Source organism: Tamandua tetradactyla, chromosome 8, assembly GCF_023851605.1.
Source record: "Tamandua tetradactyla isolate mTamTet1 chromosome 8, mTamTet1.pri, whole genome shotgun sequence".
In the NCBI taxonomy this organism is placed as follows: domain Eukaryota; kingdom Metazoa; phylum Chordata; class Mammalia; order Pilosa; family Myrmecophagidae; genus Tamandua; species Tamandua tetradactyla.
In genome coordinates, this window is record NC_135334.1 from 99,255,053 (window position 1) to 99,272,861 (window position 17,809).

A 17,809-nucleotide genomic window follows, 5' to 3' on the forward strand; every position below is an offset into this window, starting at 1 on the left:
TCCACTCCTTTCTCTAACATTTCCATGAAGTAGGGCTAATCTCAAGCTATTCTATTTGGCCATCTTCTGGGAAGTCCTCCTCTCTGCATCAGTTTTAAAAAATAAAGTTACATGCTAGATATGTGTTATGAAATATGTTAGGTAATGTGGACAAAAGCACTAATAAAATATAGCATATGATAACCTTATGGGAACTAGAATATCTTCTCATTTTTCTCCCTTTGCTTATTTGAAAATGGACTGAGCATCATGTAAAAACATAAATGCTAAATTGCTATTGTAGACTTCTTATTACTCTTCATTCTTCATTTTATTGGAAAAACTCTAAGGACATTTTTGCAAATAATTTTATTTGAATCTGATTTCAGAAGATTATGTTTATAGTACAGGCTTACATTATTTTATTGTACTTTGCTTTACTGTGCTTCAGTTTATTGCTCTTCACAGACTTTTTTTTACAAAATAAAGATTTGTGGCAATACTGTGTCAAACAAGTCTATGAGTGCCATTTTTCCCATAGCAGAACATGTGCTCACTGTGTGTATATGCATCATATTTTGCTAATTTTCATGATGTTTCAAGCTCATTATATTTGTCACAGTGATCTGTTTTCAGTGCTATATTGTAATTATTTTGGGGTGTGATGAACTGAACCCGTATATACACTAGAAGAGCTATTTTTTAATCCTGATATAATCTTGTGGGCTAGACCTATTGTTTAGTATAGGAAACTTTGTATTGTTTTCATGGAGATGTGACACACCCAATTGTGGGTGTGACCTTCTGATTAGATGGCGATGTGAGTCCATCCATTCAAGGTGGGTCTTGATTAGTTTACCAGAGTCCTTAAAAGGGGGAACATTTTTGAGAAACCTCAGATGCAGACATTTGGAAAACCGTTGCTTCAGAGCCGACTGAGACGCAGAGGTTTGGAGTTGCTTGGAGTGCTAACAAAGACAGCAGATGCCTAGACATAAGCAGAGCCCAGCAGATGTCACCGTGTGCCTTCCCACGAGATGCTAAGTAAATCAGAACTCAGAGTTTTGTCCTGGAGGGGTTAAGTGAAGGCCCACAGATGCTTAGGAAGGAAACCACTGTCATCAGAACCTGGAAGCCACGGAACCAGGAACAAGGACCAGCAGACACTGGCTAGGTACCCTCCCAGGTGACAGAAATTGGTCTTTCTTGAGTCATGGTATGTTTTTCTGGATGCCTTAGTTTGGACATTTTTCTGGCCTTAGAATTGCAAACTTATAACTCTTTTAAAAAACCATTCCATTTCTGGTATATTGCATTGTGGAAGCTTTAGCAAACTAATACACCATATAAGATGGAAAACTTAATCCGTGAATGTTGTGTGTGTTCTGATTGCTCCAGCCACTGGCTGTTGCCCCATCTCTCTTCCTTTTCTCAGGACTCCCTATTTTCTGAGATGAAACAATATTAAAATTAGGCCAATAAGTAATCCTAAGATGGCCTCCAAATGTTCAAGTGTTACATGTCTCCCATTCTAAATCAAAAGCTAGAAAACATTAAGCTTAGTAGCAAGGCAAATTGAAAGATGAGATAGGCTGAAAACTAGGCCTCTTACATCAAACAGCCAAATTGTAAATATGAAAGAACAGTTCTTGAAGGAAATTAAAAGTGCTACTCCAGTGAACATAAGAAGGATAAGAAAATGAAACAACTGTCCTATTTTTTTTCCGAGCTTATTTAACTGCAGGTCATATAACCTGCACGTGTGCATATAGCACTGACTCTTGTTGTTTAGATGACCTCTGAGACACTACAAACAAATGTTACTTTCTTCAGAACCAAGATAACATGGACGAGGTGACATCTGAAGCAAATCAAACACAAAAGCCTCTTCAATAAGAAAGATCTGGCCTAAAATCCACCCTACAACATATGGACAACTCTATAAGTAACCAATGGAATTTTTTCAAGTCAGACCTTCCTAGTTCTGTTCCCATCTCTCACCTTCCATTTCTGTAAACTCACCCTTACCTCTCAGACTAAGGAGACAGATCTGAGCCTTGCCCATTTGTCTGTCAACCTCACAATAAAACCCTTTCTTTTCTCAAAATCCCTATGTCAGAGTATAGGCAGGCCTCTGTGCGCATTGGCCAGTGTGTCTTTGCCTGGCAAGAGAAACAGTCTTATATTGGAAGGAGATCCTATAACTGAGAAATCAGGATTTAAGATGATGATTTTGATTACTGAATCATTATATAAATACTACTTTTTTTTGGTTTTCTGGTATATCAAAATACAAGGGAAATACCTGAGATCTCTGAACTGTAATCCAGCTGCCTTGATCTCTGATAATGATTGCATAGCCTTTATTCTCTGCCCCAGTGATTATAAAAACCTTTTGACTAGCCTTCATTTATACCTAATTATTCAGTTTTTCAACTTTAGAGTCTTGTAATCACTAACAACAGCTCCTAAAGTTTATTAATAAACTGTCTTGGGTCAACCCAGAACTAACCCACCACTAATACAAAGTTATCTTGATAACCAAGACTGGATCTAACCAAAGTGGGCCTGCCTGCCATGTACAGTAGCTTGGTTTTTAACCTCCAAGTCTCATATACCTCATTATAATATCTGCCATTTTTTTACCTGTGACTAAACATAAAATCAAACTACATATGCTCAGTAATTAGATCACCTCTAATTATATCATCTGGGGCCACTATGTTCATTATTCTAAACCCTGCCTTCTTTTTGCTAATCAAGCTATCAGAATTACCACAGTTCGGGCTAAGCCATCTGTTCTCCTATTATGTGTCTAGGTAATAAATCCTTTCTCTCTTTGAAACCCCAGTGTCTTATGAATTAGTTCTTGAGCATGTCAGGTAAAATAATCCATGACCTTTGTCCAATAACAATGCTACCAAGGAATTTTCAAGCTAGAGAGGAGGAATAAATGGCTGGCTTCAAAAGACAGGCTGACTCTCTTGTTAGGGGCTAATACAGCTGATGACTTTAAGTTGAAGCCAATGCTCATTTACCATTCTGAATATCCTAAGGCCTTTAAGAATTATGCTAAATCTACTCTGCCTGTGCTCTGTAAATGTCACAACGAAGTGTAGATGACAGCCCAGCTGCTTACAACACATCTAATGTTGAACAAATTTTCCTTATAAAATATTACTGCTCATTGACAATGTCCCTGGTTACTCAAGAACTCTGATGGTGTGCACAATGAGATTAATGTTGTTTTCATGCCTGTTAACAAAACATCCATCTGTAGCCATGAATAAAGAAATCATTTCAGCGTTCAACTCTTATTATTTAAGAAATACTTTTTGTGAGATGACAGGAGCCACAGATAGTGATTCCTCTGATGGGATCTGGGCAAATTCAATCGAAAACCTTTTGGAAAGGATTCGCCATGCTAGATGGTACTAAGGATATTTGTGATAAGTGGGAGGAGGTAGAAATATCATTATTAACAGGAGTTTGGAAGAAGTTGATTCCAAACCATGGATGATTTTGAGGGTTCATGGCTTCAGTGGAGGATGTAACCGCAGATGTGGTGGAAATAGCAATAGAACTAGAATTATAAATAGAGCCTGAAGATGTGACTACATTGTTGCAATCTCATAATAAAACTTCAATGGATGAGGACTTCCCACTAGTAGAAGGGCAAAGGAAATGGTTTCTTGAGATAGAAGCTACTCCTGCCGAAGATGCTGTGAACATTGTTGAAATGATAGCAAATGATTTAGATTATGACATAAACTTAGTTGATACAGAAGCCACCAGGTCTGAGAGGACTGACTCTAATTTTGAAAAATGTTCTACCAAAGATAAAATACTATCAAACAGCATCACATGCTCCACAGAAATTGTTTGTGAAAGGAAGAGTCAATCAATGGGGCATCCTTTATTTTTTACTTATTTTAAAATATTGCCACTGCCCTCCAACATTTAGTAGCCACTACCTTCAGCATTTAGAATCCATCAACATTGAAGCAAGATTCTCCTCCAGCAAGATTATGACCTGCTAAAGGCTCAGACGATGGTTGGTGTTTCTAAATTAAGACATATACATTGTTTATATATATATAAATAAATGTAATACATATATATGTATATAATACTATCACACATTTAGACTACAGTATACTGTAAACATAACTTTTATATGCACTGGGAAACCAAACAATTTGTGTGACTCATTTATTGCAATATTCACTTTATTACAGTGATCTGGAACTGAACCTGCAATATCTCTTAGGTATGCCTGTATATAAGTCTATTTTCTCGTGAGACTATGAAAATTCTACCAAATGCCGAATAGGAAGCACCTAAAGAATTGGGTCTCAGTTCATCAATGCCATCAATCAAAGTCCACCAGAAACACATCTGTTGTAGAATAAATTTGAGTTTGTTACTCATTGTATTAAAGCAAAATGAACACCGTAGGAAACTATGCGGTATCTCAGTAAAAAGGGCAGGAATGATGTGTTGTAGTATTGGTGCTATTAGGTGATTTTGTAGACGCTTCAAGGAAAAGAGACTTTGCTCTGGGTTTGGGCAATAGAATGATGGAGAATCTTAATACATCTTATCTAGACAGTGGGAAGAACATAGTAAAGCTAAATAAATCTATGATCGATAAACAAGCAATAATCACTTATATTAGATGCAAAAAGAGGAAATTTACAGTGACTTTTTTATTAGCGCTTAGACAATATCGTGAATTTATGTTGTATTTTTTTTTTTTTTTTTTTTTTTTTTTTTTTTTAAGGAAAGACAGAGAGAAGGAAGGAAGGATAGAAGGAAGGAAGAGAGGAAGAAAGGGAAACATCTTGTAAACATTTTCTTGTTTTATTGTATTTTGTTTCTCCGTTTTCGTTACATGGGCTGGGGCCGGGAATCGAACCGAGGTCCTCCGGCATAGCAGGCAAGCACTTTGCCCGCTGAGCCACCGCGGCCCGCCCCTTATGTTGTATTTTTATTTTCTTTCATTTTTCATTTTTTTTTTCCTCACTTCACTACCATTCAGAGTGATCTTGTTAAATAATGGCATTCTTTGAGATTATTTATGTTCAAAGGGAGAGCATGACAATTTAACTAGCTGTGAATGTCAGACCCGCTTTTGGTTGTCAGGTGCTTTTCTCTTTTGCAAGATTCACTGCCCAGACAGACTCGGGTAATTTAGATATTTCAATAAGATGGAAGGTGCCTCTTTTTGTTTTGATTTTGGATTCCCTTTCCGGGATCTGTCTTGGCTATTGTAAGGTCAAAAACAAATTTGAAAATAAAAAAAAGCTTCATTATCCCCGTTGAAAATAAGGGAAAACACTCCCGCTTCTCCCCCATCTCTTTGTATCTACTTTAGAAAGCCCATAATTTTGTGCTTTTGAAATGTAAACAAGAAAGATATCAACCCTATATCCCAGTTTCCTAGAAAGAGATTAACATACTTTCCAGGGGACTCCTGGCTCAAAACTATATGCCTAACATCTGAAATATCTCAGAATACATATGTAATGGGATGTACCTGCTTAGCCATATAAAAAGCGTGAGTTCTCTTTATGTCTTTGTTGTCTCTGCGGATTGTCTATGATGCATTGCATTCTGATTTAATGCCTATTCAATAATAAAATTACTTTCTTTTTCTATTCTATCTTTGTGGAGAGGTTTTCTGGGTTAGCAGAAGATTTCACTTTTAATTATATTTCCCCAGCAGTATGAGAGGAAATGTGGCAATTTCAAGAAGCAGCTTAGTCATTTACTATAACTCCAGACAATATACCATACTGGGATTAAGTTATTTAAGGTAGAGTAATAAGAAACTGAAGTAAGTTTTGTTGCATTTAATATGTGCTGAGTCATCCATATTTGGTAGTTTAAAAAAAAAAATTATTTAAAGTTCCCAATGATTAATTGTATAGATTACAGAATAAGAAATATGTGAAATTTCACAAAAATTGACACACTCTCTAAATTCTAAATTTTTTTTTTTACAAAAAAATAGAATATTCACAATCCACAATTGTAAAACATCATACAAGTGTAAGGTTTTGTTTTATTATTGCTGTAGAATAGAAAAGAAACTTCATACCAAGAATAATAGCTGAGAAAGGGCCTTCATTTATGCAAAGTAACTATAGCAAGTGTTTATAAATCATTTCTGCACTTTTTATCATATATTAGCTTTGTGACCTTGGAAAAGTCATTGAATTCATCTGGCTTCAAGTATATACCTACTTCAGAGACAGATTGCGTGATGTCGAGATGATAAGATAGTTACAGAGATCGTATTTTCAGAACCCTTTGATATCTTAGATAAAAATATCACATGGCCGCAATGTATTATTTCACTGTTACTCTGTTGGGGAAAAAGGAAGCAAATTTTCTCTAGCTCCTTTTTCTCCCAAAAAACTCACCATGAAAAAAATTCAAGTGATTTAATTGATTTCAAACCTGATTTTGATAGCTGGAAAGTATGCTTATTAAAAGTGTCTTCACTCAAGAAGCTTTGAATCACCTAAACCCTTAGCTGAGCTGGTTTTGTACTACTCTAATCTTAGCATACTATAATTTGTATTTAGTTACATTAACCAGACCTTCCTGGTTCTGTTTACAGGATGAAATAATATCTTAAAGCAAGTCAGATAGAATGGCATCAGGAGTACCATGTAGCCCGGTAAATCAGTGACTTCCTCCTCCGAGGTTAGCAGTTTGAAATGCCAGAGAGGTTAGCAAAGAAAGGAGTCATGAGTTTCTGCACTTGGGAATTTGCACATCTATATCCAAAGCTGTAGTTAATGAATCATTGAAACTGGAACAACGGGATGTGATTACCTATAAAACATGCTGATTTTTTTTTACCTCTATCCCCCTTCCTTTACCTATAAAAACTCTAACTCACATCCTCATTTCAAACTGTTTTGGGGAAGATTCCCCCAGTTCTTTGATTGCACACTTGCAATAAATCACCTTTGCCCCGAGAGACTTGTTTCTCCTTCGTAGTACTGGATCAGGTGGGCCTTTCTATTGAAAACAGCTGTAGCTGTGATATCACTTTGGAAACCACAAAGGGACCCATGCTGCTACAAGATGCAGCCCTGATCTGTGTCCCATCAACCACGGAGCATCTCTGGATCCTTTGATCTGTTTGTAGCAGCCGCCTGGGGATTTCCCTGGAGGACTGGGGACAAAGGTTCCAGGCAAGGCTTCTGCCATGGGTAGACCCTAGACACATTTGTGTGAAGGTGATTTTAAAGTCGGGACTTTACCTGTGCTAGGTAAGCGCATAATATTTTCTCTATTGACTTTCTCTTTGTCAGTCTGCTGTTTGAGCTCCACCATCAATGATCTCAGCTTTATGGTTTTCCTGTTGATTTTGTGTTTTACTATTGAGTTGTGGTACCTAACTGCCTATGAAGAGCTCTTGTTTTGATGATTTGTCTTCGTGATTTCTCTTGGTGTTGTCTAGCAATGGGAAACTCTTAGGATGTGCCAGCTATATCTTCTTTGGGTTGTATTCTAAATAATTGGTCTAAATTCGTATAGGACCCTCTCAAGAAAAAGAAATTGATATTCTATTGTAATACCACCTGTCCATAGTATATGTTGGATGACAGCAAAGAGTAGCCTAAGAATGGAATTTACATGCCATTTTGCAGTTACATGAGTTCTGTAAGAAGAATAGTAAATGGGATGAGGTGCCTTATGTTCAAACATAAACTTATTTGATGATCAGTAAATTTGAGAAAGCACAACTTGCTGCTTTTAAAAAAACCCAAAGGAGATACCTCAGAAGATGCTGAATGTTGAGAAGGGAAAACCCTTAGATGAAACTTTAAAGAAGCACAAATTGCTGAGGGAAACACCTCAGAGGACACTGGTAACTGAAGAGGGAGACCCCTTAGATGATCTGTTTCCTCCTACACCTACCGTGGCTTCAGCAGTGGCCCTTGATGCCCTTATGGCACCTCCTTATGATCCAAGAGGAGATAGAGAAATGGTCTCCCCACCCCATACCCATAGTGGTTTTCAGTTTAATCAGGGAGCAGCCATTTCTGGGGTAGAGCAATCCCTGATGTGCCAAGTCCACTTGGAAATTGATGGTCAAGTACAGTCTCTAGGATTTGTGCTTACACACACTCCATTTTCAACCTCAGATCTACTAAACTGGGAAAGTAGCATCCATTGTTACAGAGAGCATCTGGACCAAATGAGAGAGTTGTTTGTGTCCATCTTTGCTACTCATACGCTGAGTTGGGCTGTCACTGAGGCATTATTGAATGTTTAGCTGGCCCCACAAAAAAGACATATGGTTTTAGAAAAGGCTATAGACAATAAGGTGAGAACCTGAGGGAAGAGCCCCTCAGAATCCTAGTTTCTTCTGCTCCAGGAGATGCTGTTCCTGAGGCAGACCCCCAGCGGGAACCACATGAGGCTGGGGAGTATGTCCTTTTGGATCATTTTAAACTACGCAGTTTGGCTGGTTTAAAGAATAGGGCTCCAAAGCAAAACTTTTTGAGTGAAATATAGGAGGTACACCAGGAACTTAATGAATATCCTTCTGCCTTTTTAGAAAGAATTTTCAAAGCATAGGCCATATATACTGATGTAGATCCAGAAAAGCCTGAGAATTTCAGAATTACTAATATGACTTTCGTAAGTGAGAGTGCTCTGGATATTCATCATAAATTACAGAAGTTGGACGGTGGGCCTGGGATGCCTGTGGCAATGTTAATGCATTTTAAGAATACAGTAACTAGGAGTGAAGCCAGTAGAACAGCTGAAGCAGCAGTTTCACTAATAGCAACTGCTCTGAGTGGGACTCAGACCCAAAAGGAACGGAGCAGGAAGGAAGGTAACAGACCTACTGTGGATCCTTGTGCTTATTGTAAGGAAGAAAGACATTGAAAGAAGGAATAAACCAGGTTGGTAAGAAAGAAAAAAAAAGAGAAGGATGAGAAGGAGATGATGGCCCACAGGCAGGAATTAGAAGATTCTGACTGAGGGTGCCTGAGGGTATTGTCTGAATTCTCGTCTTCTGTGCCTATTTCCCACCAAGAACCTCAGATAAAAATAAACGTGGGAAGCAAATTAGTGGATTTTCTCACAGATACAGAAGCAGCTTATTATGCGTTAAACCAGAAACTTTATAATTGGAATAAATGGTCAAGGCACACCTAGAGTATTTTTGCAGCCCTTGGAGTGCAAAATTGGAAAAGAATATTTGCAGCATCAATTTTTGTACATGCCTTAGAGTCCTATAACCTTATCTGGAAGAGAAATGTTAACTAAGCGAAATGCTCAAGTTATGTTTTCAAAAAGAGAGAGAAAAATTTGAGTATCTACACACAAAGGATACCATCTGCAAGCTGCGCTTTTACACGTTGAAGAACCTGGAAAAGAACTTGTACCAATTTACATATTGGAACAAGTCACCTCTGAGGTATGGTCTTCTGGCAACCCAGTGACAGCTATAATAGCTTCTCCAGTAAAGACTGAGCTCAAGGCAGGAATGAAATGTACGTCAATATCCATTGTCATTGCAGGCTAAGAAGAGGCATTAAACCAGTAATGGAAATTTTAAAAGGAAATGTCCTCATTCAGCCTTGCCAATTTCCACATAACGCGTTTATACTCCCAATCTTGAAGCCTGGCACTAACAATGAATGCAGGTTTGTCCAGGCCTTGAGAGCTATAAACGAAATTATAAAATACATTTATCCAGTTGTATTAACCCTTACATTCTTTTGACAGCTCTAACTGGAAACTTCAAATATTTTTCTGTATTAGATTTAAAGGATGCTTTCTTTTGCATACCTGTGCCTTTTGAATCACAGGAAATATTTGCCTTTGAGTGGGAAGATCCAGACACTAAAACCAAAGAATAGCTCACATGGATTGTTTTACCACAAGAATTTAAAAATTCTTCCACCTTCTTTGGGGAAATCTTAGCAAAAGATTTGTAGGATCTGTAAGTGTACTGAGCCACTCTATTTAACATGTGAATATATTCTATCAGCTAGTGAGACTGCAGAAGATTCAGATACCATTAAGACTTTGAACTTTATCTACTCTATGGGATATGGTGTCTCAGAAAAAGTTTCAAATTCCTAAACCTGTGTTGAATATTTAGGTTACTTATTTTCTCAGGGTTAGAGGGCTCTCTTTTCTGCCTGGTAGACACCAGTGTTGATGAACATTTCAGTCACTAAAATAAAGAGGCAATTGCAAGGGTTTATAAGAACAGAAGGCTTCTGCCACATGTGGGTCTCCAATCTTAGACTCAACGCCAAATGCCTGTATACAGCTGTGCAGGGCTCAGACAGAGAAGCCCTAAAATGGACTGCAGTATGCAATCAGACCTTTCACCAAATTAAGGAAAATCTGAGCATTGCTCCAACTTTGGGGCTGCCTGACATGAGCAAACCTTTTGACCTTTGACCTGTTTGTACATGAAAGGTGAGAAATAGGGCTTGGTACTTTCACCCAAACTTAGGAGGTTGCTGATGACCCATGCCATATTTCTTAAATCACCTGGGCTTGGTAGCACAGGGATGGCCACTTGCCTTTGAATTTTAGCTGCTACTTGTGATATCTTCCATGATACTACGAAGTTTACTCTGGGTCAGGAATTTACAGTGCATACCCTTCACATGTATTCTCCGCTTGAGCAAAAAGGAGACTAGAGAACTGCCAGCAGGCTAGGAAGATACCAAGTTATATTGTAGGATAATCTCAGTGTGCACCTCTTGAATTCTATGGTTTTAATTCCAGCTACACTGTTACCTGAAACTGGCAGCTCTGCAAGCATGCCTGTGTTAAGGTGATTGAGGAGGTGTTCTCCAGTTGACCAGATTTGGGGGACATTTATCTTAAGGAACCTGCCTTGGGAGTATTCAGGATCTGGAGCAGTTTTATAGAACACAGAGATTAACAATCAGGATATACTGTGGTGACCCTGGCAGAGGTCCGCCTGGTCCATCAGCCCAGAAAGCTGAACCCACATCCCTAACCTGAGCTTTGATCATTGGACAAGGTAAGAAAAATAAATGTTTATATGGACTCTCACTATGCTTTCTCTGTGATGCATGCTCATGATGCAATCTGGAAAGAACGAGGACTTCTGACTATCAATAATAAAGAAATTAAGCATCCACAGACCATATTGGCCTTACTAGGGGCTGAAATGCAATGTACAGAAGTTGCTGTGATGCCTTGGACATCAACAGTCCTACAGCCATCTAGCAAAAGGGAATCATAAAACTAACTTAGCAGCAAAAGAGGCTGCCAAGGTACTATTTGAAGTTCAAAATGTGAGAGAATTAATTCTTTTCCTATGGGGGTGGATTTCTTATCTTTACCTCATTTTCTGAAATAAAAGATCTAGACAGAGCTTAAGAACGGGGATTTAATGTTAAGCCGAAGGAAGGATGGCTGCAAACAGAATCAGGCCAAATTTTGTTGCTAGAAAAACTAGTGTTGTATTGTTTGTATCTAGGAACTCACTGTCGAAAAGAAGCCTTTGTAGTTTAAATTAGATGATATATTGTAGGGCCAGAGATTCAAATAGCAATTATTAAAGTTATGGGCAAATGTGTTTTATGTCACAAAAATAACCAAAGACTAGCATATCCCATCTGTCATCAGGGGTATAAGTTCAAGGTTCATCATTGGAGAGGATTGGCAGACAGACTTTACAGTGACATCCCGCGTAGCTATAAATCTCTGCTATCTTCTAGTAAGAGTTGACATCTTTTCAGGGTGGGTAGCAGCCTTCCCCACCCACGCCGGGAGAGCTATGAAAGTCACAAAAGTTTTGTTAGAGGACATAATACCTAGATTTGGGGTTCCATTCACCATTCAAAGTGATAATACTAGTGCCTTAGTTTCAGAAGTAATTCAAAAAGTTTCATAAGCACTTAGAATACATTGGAAGTTACATGCATTCTAGAGGCCTCAACTGACTGGAAAGACTGAAAAGATGAATCAGATTTTGTAGCTAACTATTGTTAAGATCTATCAGTAAAATCACTTACTTGGGACAAAGTATTACCTATTGCTGTCTTCAGCATTCAAGTGTCCCCTAGAAGTGGACTAGGTTTGAATCATTTGAAATGGTTTATGGGAGGCCCTTCCTTAAAAATATAATTGAAATATATATATGAAAAATCCGTATGATAATTATGGAAAGATGCAGTCATTTCTCTGAGGTGGGGGGACACTACAAAATTCATTTCTGAATTTACTGGTAATCAGTTTTCCTTCCCTACAGACATATAAGAGTATAAGATATGACCTTAAACTCTTATAAGCCAGAAGATGTGTATTATTAAAACTTGGAAGAGTAAACACCCTGAAGACCAAATCACCCCTAAATGGGAAGGAGCTTATGTTGTGTTATTAACTGCCCACACTTCTCTAAAATTACAAGGTGTTAAGCCATGTATTCACCATTCCTGAGTTAAGTCAACTTCCCAAGAGGAAAAAGAAGTTGGAAAAGACTCTTCTTATTCATGTACTCTCACTGCTGATTTGAAACTGCTTTTCTGCAAATTGCCTCTATGATGATTGGATCATATATTTTTTGCCTTTTCTTTTTATCATGATTGGTGCATGGTAATATCTTTTTAAATGGACTATGGCAGTAGCTACTGCTCATCAGAAAAATGATTGTTGGGTTTGTACTTATTTGCCTACTGCTAGAAGCACTAGTTTGCTCTGTGTCATTTTGCCCTTAGATATACAAAACTGGTCTGATTGGATAGTTACAGCATATCTAAACCCAAATTTAGGGGAGAATTATCTACAATTTTTGTTTGGGTCCTCCTTTTACCTAGTTTAGACTATAATGCATTTAACTATACTACTGCTAAAGAAATGTATAATGTTTCTAAACTAGAAGATTATTTCCAGTTTTCCCCAGGGTATGCTTTAACCTGAGAAGGGGATAGGTGACTAATAGCACAAAGAGTAAGACTACATGAAAATGCCCCTGTTTGTATAGAACAATGGAATGCCTTTGCTCAACCAAGCCCTGTAGGAGATATACCCCATTCTTTGTGTGATAAAATAGCTTCTCCATGGAAAAATGAGTGGCCAGGTGTGATCCACTGAGAGAAAATGGTGGCTTAGAATTGCCAGCTTATTTACCCCCTGCTGGAACTGGTTAGCTCTGTGCAACTAACTTCTGGCCACACTTGCCCTATAATTGGGCAAGCAGATGCACAATTAGGTACCCCTTTTTACCTGGACAGGTGCTTAAAAGTTTACTGAGGTCCCAAGTAATATTAAAGCTTTAGAATCTTGTTTGAGATCTCATAGAAAGGCTGTACACTTGACTAGGCACAAAAGAACCTTACTATGGGGGGAATGGCCTTTAGCTGTTTTTTTTCCCAGGAGGTGGTGCCTTAGATGCTCTCTTGCAAGTTACTGCCCTGGCAAATGTCACTGCTCAATTTATACTGGAAACCAAACAAGGACTCAGCTTACTAAATAAGAAAGTAGCCCAGATGTGAAAAGTTGTCTTCCAAAATGGAATGGTTTTAGATATATTGACTGCAACTCAGGGAAGAACTTATGCATTGATTGGTATTAAGTGCTGTACCTACATACCTGATGACGATGATAATATCTCCTCTATATTGGATCATATGGAAAGTGATATTGAGTATGTTAAAGATCTTGGCAGACTTGAATCATTTTCTGAGTGGTTGACAAGCTTACCTAGGAAATGGAGAGTAGCTTTCATAAGTACTGTCTTTATTTTGCTTGCCATGTGCTTGTCTTGTTGTTGCCTACATTGTCCTTGTGGGTTCATATCTACAGCATCCTCCAAAATGATGTGAAAATATTCTTCATCCATGATCAGCAGGCAGTAGCTACAGAAGATGAGACCTTCACCCATTTTCCTTACATGAGGAATGCTCACAAAATACATATTCCTAAGAATAAGTAGATTGGAGGGACTTGATAGTTGGAAAATATGCCTATTAAAAACTCTTTCATTCAAGTAGTTTTGAATCATCTAAACCTCAAGCTGAGCTAGTTTTCTACTACCCTATTCTTAGCAATCCACAATGTGTACTTCGTTACATTAGCCAGACCTTCTCAATTCTACTTACAGGAGGAAGATAACATCTTAAAGCAAGTCAGACAGAATGGCATCAGAAGCACCATATGGACCAGTAAATCGGTGACTTTCCCTTCGAAGGGGAGAAGTTTGAAATGCCTGAATGGTCAGCTAAGAAAAGAGTCCTGAGTTTCTGCATGTGGGAGTTTGCCCATCTATATCAAAAGCCGTGGTTAATGAATCACTGAAATTGGAACGAAAGGATGTGCTGACATACAGAACAATAGAACATGTTGATTTCTTTTTTGTTTTGACCCATACCCCTTTCTTTTGCTGATAAAACCCCTAACTCACATACTCCCTTCAAACTGGTTTGGGGAATATTCCTCCAGTTTCTTGCTTGAGCATTTGCAATACATCACATTTACACTGAGAGACGTGTTTTTATTCATCGCACCAAATTGGGCAGGCCATTCTATTGGCAATAGCCATGCTTGTGGTATCAGTTTCACAGTCAGAAAAAAAGAAACGTCACTTTTTCTAGTTCTAACAGATACATTGCCCAAGCTCTAACAGACGAAAGTAGTAATAACAATGGCTAACAATATCTGACATCTTATTAAGTATTTTCACAGACATACTTGTACTTAACTTTCTTATTGAGACTATGGAAATATTAGTACAACTATTTCATACATTTAAAAATTGGCAAAAAATTATAGAGTTAGTATAATGTTCATTCCAACTGTTAAATTCTGGAGTCAGACTGCCTCGGTACACATATTGGCTCTAAAACTTTTTACCTGTAACTGGTCACAACTTCTAAACTTCCTTTCCACAGTTTAGTTTCCTCATTTGGATAATAATAATAATAACAATAGAATGAGTAATGTGAAGTGGTTCAAACACTACCTGTCATATAATGGGCGTGGTAACTATTATTGTGAAACATAACATATAACATAAACCTGTTAGAGATTAAATAGTGCTTTGCAACAAATATTTTAGTATGTGGAGGAATGAAGAGGTTTTGCACAATATTGAAGTAGAGTCAGGGGCACAGTACGAGGACTGATAACTAGACACTTGTAGAGGCACCAGAAAGCTGGTCAGATGAGTTCTGAAAGCTATAGTCAAGGGAGGGAGAAATTAGTATTGAAATAATAGAATTAGATGGTGGGACCAGGGCATGGATCAACAGACACTATTTATTTCATCCAATAAGTGTAGCCCTCCTACAAATACGGGGAATCCTGCCGAATGAAAACCCTAAAACTCCATATGTCCTCTGACAGAACCAGATCTTCCCATTCCATGCAGCAAAATTGTGCTTTCTGGTATATGACAACCACCTCTTCCAATGTGTATAAATAACTATCTACACAGGGAATGGTATTAGAAAACTTAGATGACATAACCAAATGGGCACTATTTCCTAAATTATTAATCAAGTAAATTATATTTCTAGTGAAAACAATGCCAGCTAAATAAAATTTACAAGTGTCCTTGTAACTCTTAAACTAGTCAATCACATATGTTAAGATATTCCCATTGGTATATACTAATAGAAGTCCAAAAAATTATAGGAGTCTATCTGATAACATTTTTTCTAAGAGTTAAATATAATGAAAACAATTTATCTCCTAGCATAAAGGAGGAAACTCTGGACAACAATGAAAGCGCATTTAGACACCCATTTTATTCCTTGGTATGTCTAGAAGGATTATGGAAATCAATACCTCCTCACCAAGGGGAGAATTGTGATAAATTCTTTGTCATTTAAGATCCCTAGTGATAGTGTCTGATAAGATCTTGGTCTTCTTTCATTATTTCATTCAAATATTGCCTCATTTCTCTAAACTCTTAATTTTCAGAGGGCAGGAATTGTGTTTTAGTTAGGGGCGAGCTAAGCTCTTATAATAGATACTGCCCTTTCCCACCACATCAAAACACTGACTTATAATAAACTTAAAATACAGTTTTATTTTTATCTCAAATATCTGAAGAGCTGTGAGTAATCCAGGGCTTATGAGGAATCTCTGCCTTTCTCAATACATGACATCTATAGTTTCTTTAGTTATTCTTTTTCAAGCAACAGAAAGGAAGGAGTATGTAGTCAATGGCAAGAAGCTGTAAGGAGAAAATTCAGAAGATACATGTATAACTTTCTCTCATACTCTTTAGACTATATTTCATTACAAGGCTGCTCATAGCTGCAAGGGAGGCTTCAAAATGTAATCTGCTGCTAGTATTCATGTACATGACCTAGATTCAAGGTCAGGACAGCTTCTGTAATTCTAAACTAAAAGGAAAAAAAGCTAGATCCAATTGTCCAGAAGCAACACTTCAGGGGGGAGTACAGACAGTAGACAAAGAATGAAAGGTAGGAACTGAAGGAGTAGCAGTAATTGTTAAATCCAAGATGCTAATTATTTGTCATGAGATGAATAGTTCTTAAAAACATTTCCACCTTTGCTTGATTATTATTAACCTCTGTGCAAATAAGGACTATATCCAAATGCCCCTTTGTTAGTTACTATATCTAAATGCTCCTTTGTTAGCTGGGACTTGGAATGAAACCACAGGTTAAAGACCCAAAATTCAACACAACTGTTTCCCCCCCCCCCCCCCCCCCCCCCCGCCTCAAAGCACCTTGAAGTAAACAGGCCAGAGGATTCATTGACGTCCATTTAGAGCTGAAAATCATAGCTAGGAGATACATAAATAAAACAAAGTGCCCAAGAATGGAGTCAGAAAGGAGAAATGGAGCCTGGGTCTAGAAAATAAAGAGAAATAAAATCATTCCCCTATTCCCTCCCTCTTTTCCTTCCTTCCTTCCTTCTTTCCTTCCTTCTTTCTGTAAACATTGAGTACTTGTTAGCAATGAGGTTCTGGGAATTCAGTGGTTCACAGAAATGAAGGGTAGCTACTATGTTGAATATGATATACATATCATAGGCAAGTAATCAACTGCGTATTCTAATTTATATGTCTACTTCCTGATAAAGTTAATTGTTCTTAACTACTTCACAATTATGTTTTATTTGCTAGATATTTTTCCATTTGCCACTTGAAATCCATTCTCCACCTCTTTACATAATTCCTTGTGCTCTGGGAGGCTAATTTGTATGGATTATAATTGGCTTCCTTGCCTTCTGGCTACTGATCGGATTTAGCCAGGGAGAACCATAGCAGGAGATCCCAAGGTGTGAGAAAAATTTGAGGTTGGAATATGTATTCTACTGTTCACCTCACTAAGACATAAATCTTTTCCAAAGCCACATTTACCATCCTCCATTTTTCCTAATATGGCTCTCTTGGGGGTGCGAATAACCGCTCTTTAGTGTTTCTCCTTGATATCTGGGGCGAGGTTAACTACTTGCCACTATCACTAGCCAGGCTTCCTGCCTTAATTTTTTTTTCCCCTTTTGCATGGGTAGGCACCTGGAAATGAACTGGGTCTCTGGACTGCCTTAATTTTTGATTCCTTCTCTAACTCCCATCAAAACCTATGAAAATAGACTTATTTATTAAATTTACCTAAATAAAACAGCTTGAGTTTAACAACTGTTTTATCAGTTTTAAGTTGAGACTTTTAAATGTTCTCAACTACACTTTAGGTTTTGGTTATTCAATTTCTGGACTAAATTTTTGACACTTGCTCATGTCACATTTTTCTGGTCTTTTTTATTGAATATCCTTTAAATTTGATGCCTGTTTCTTTGGCCAAAATTAGTTCATCAGGGTGGA

General features: G+C 37.7%; 1 pseudogene; it reads right to left on the reverse strand.

Moving 5' to 3' along the window:
- LOC143645257 (zinc finger protein Rlf pseudogene) overlaps positions 1-7,332 on the reverse strand; it is a 76,415-nt pseudogene extending 69,083 nt beyond the window's left edge.
- Between the last annotated feature and the right edge of the window lie 10,477 nt (positions 7,333-17,809).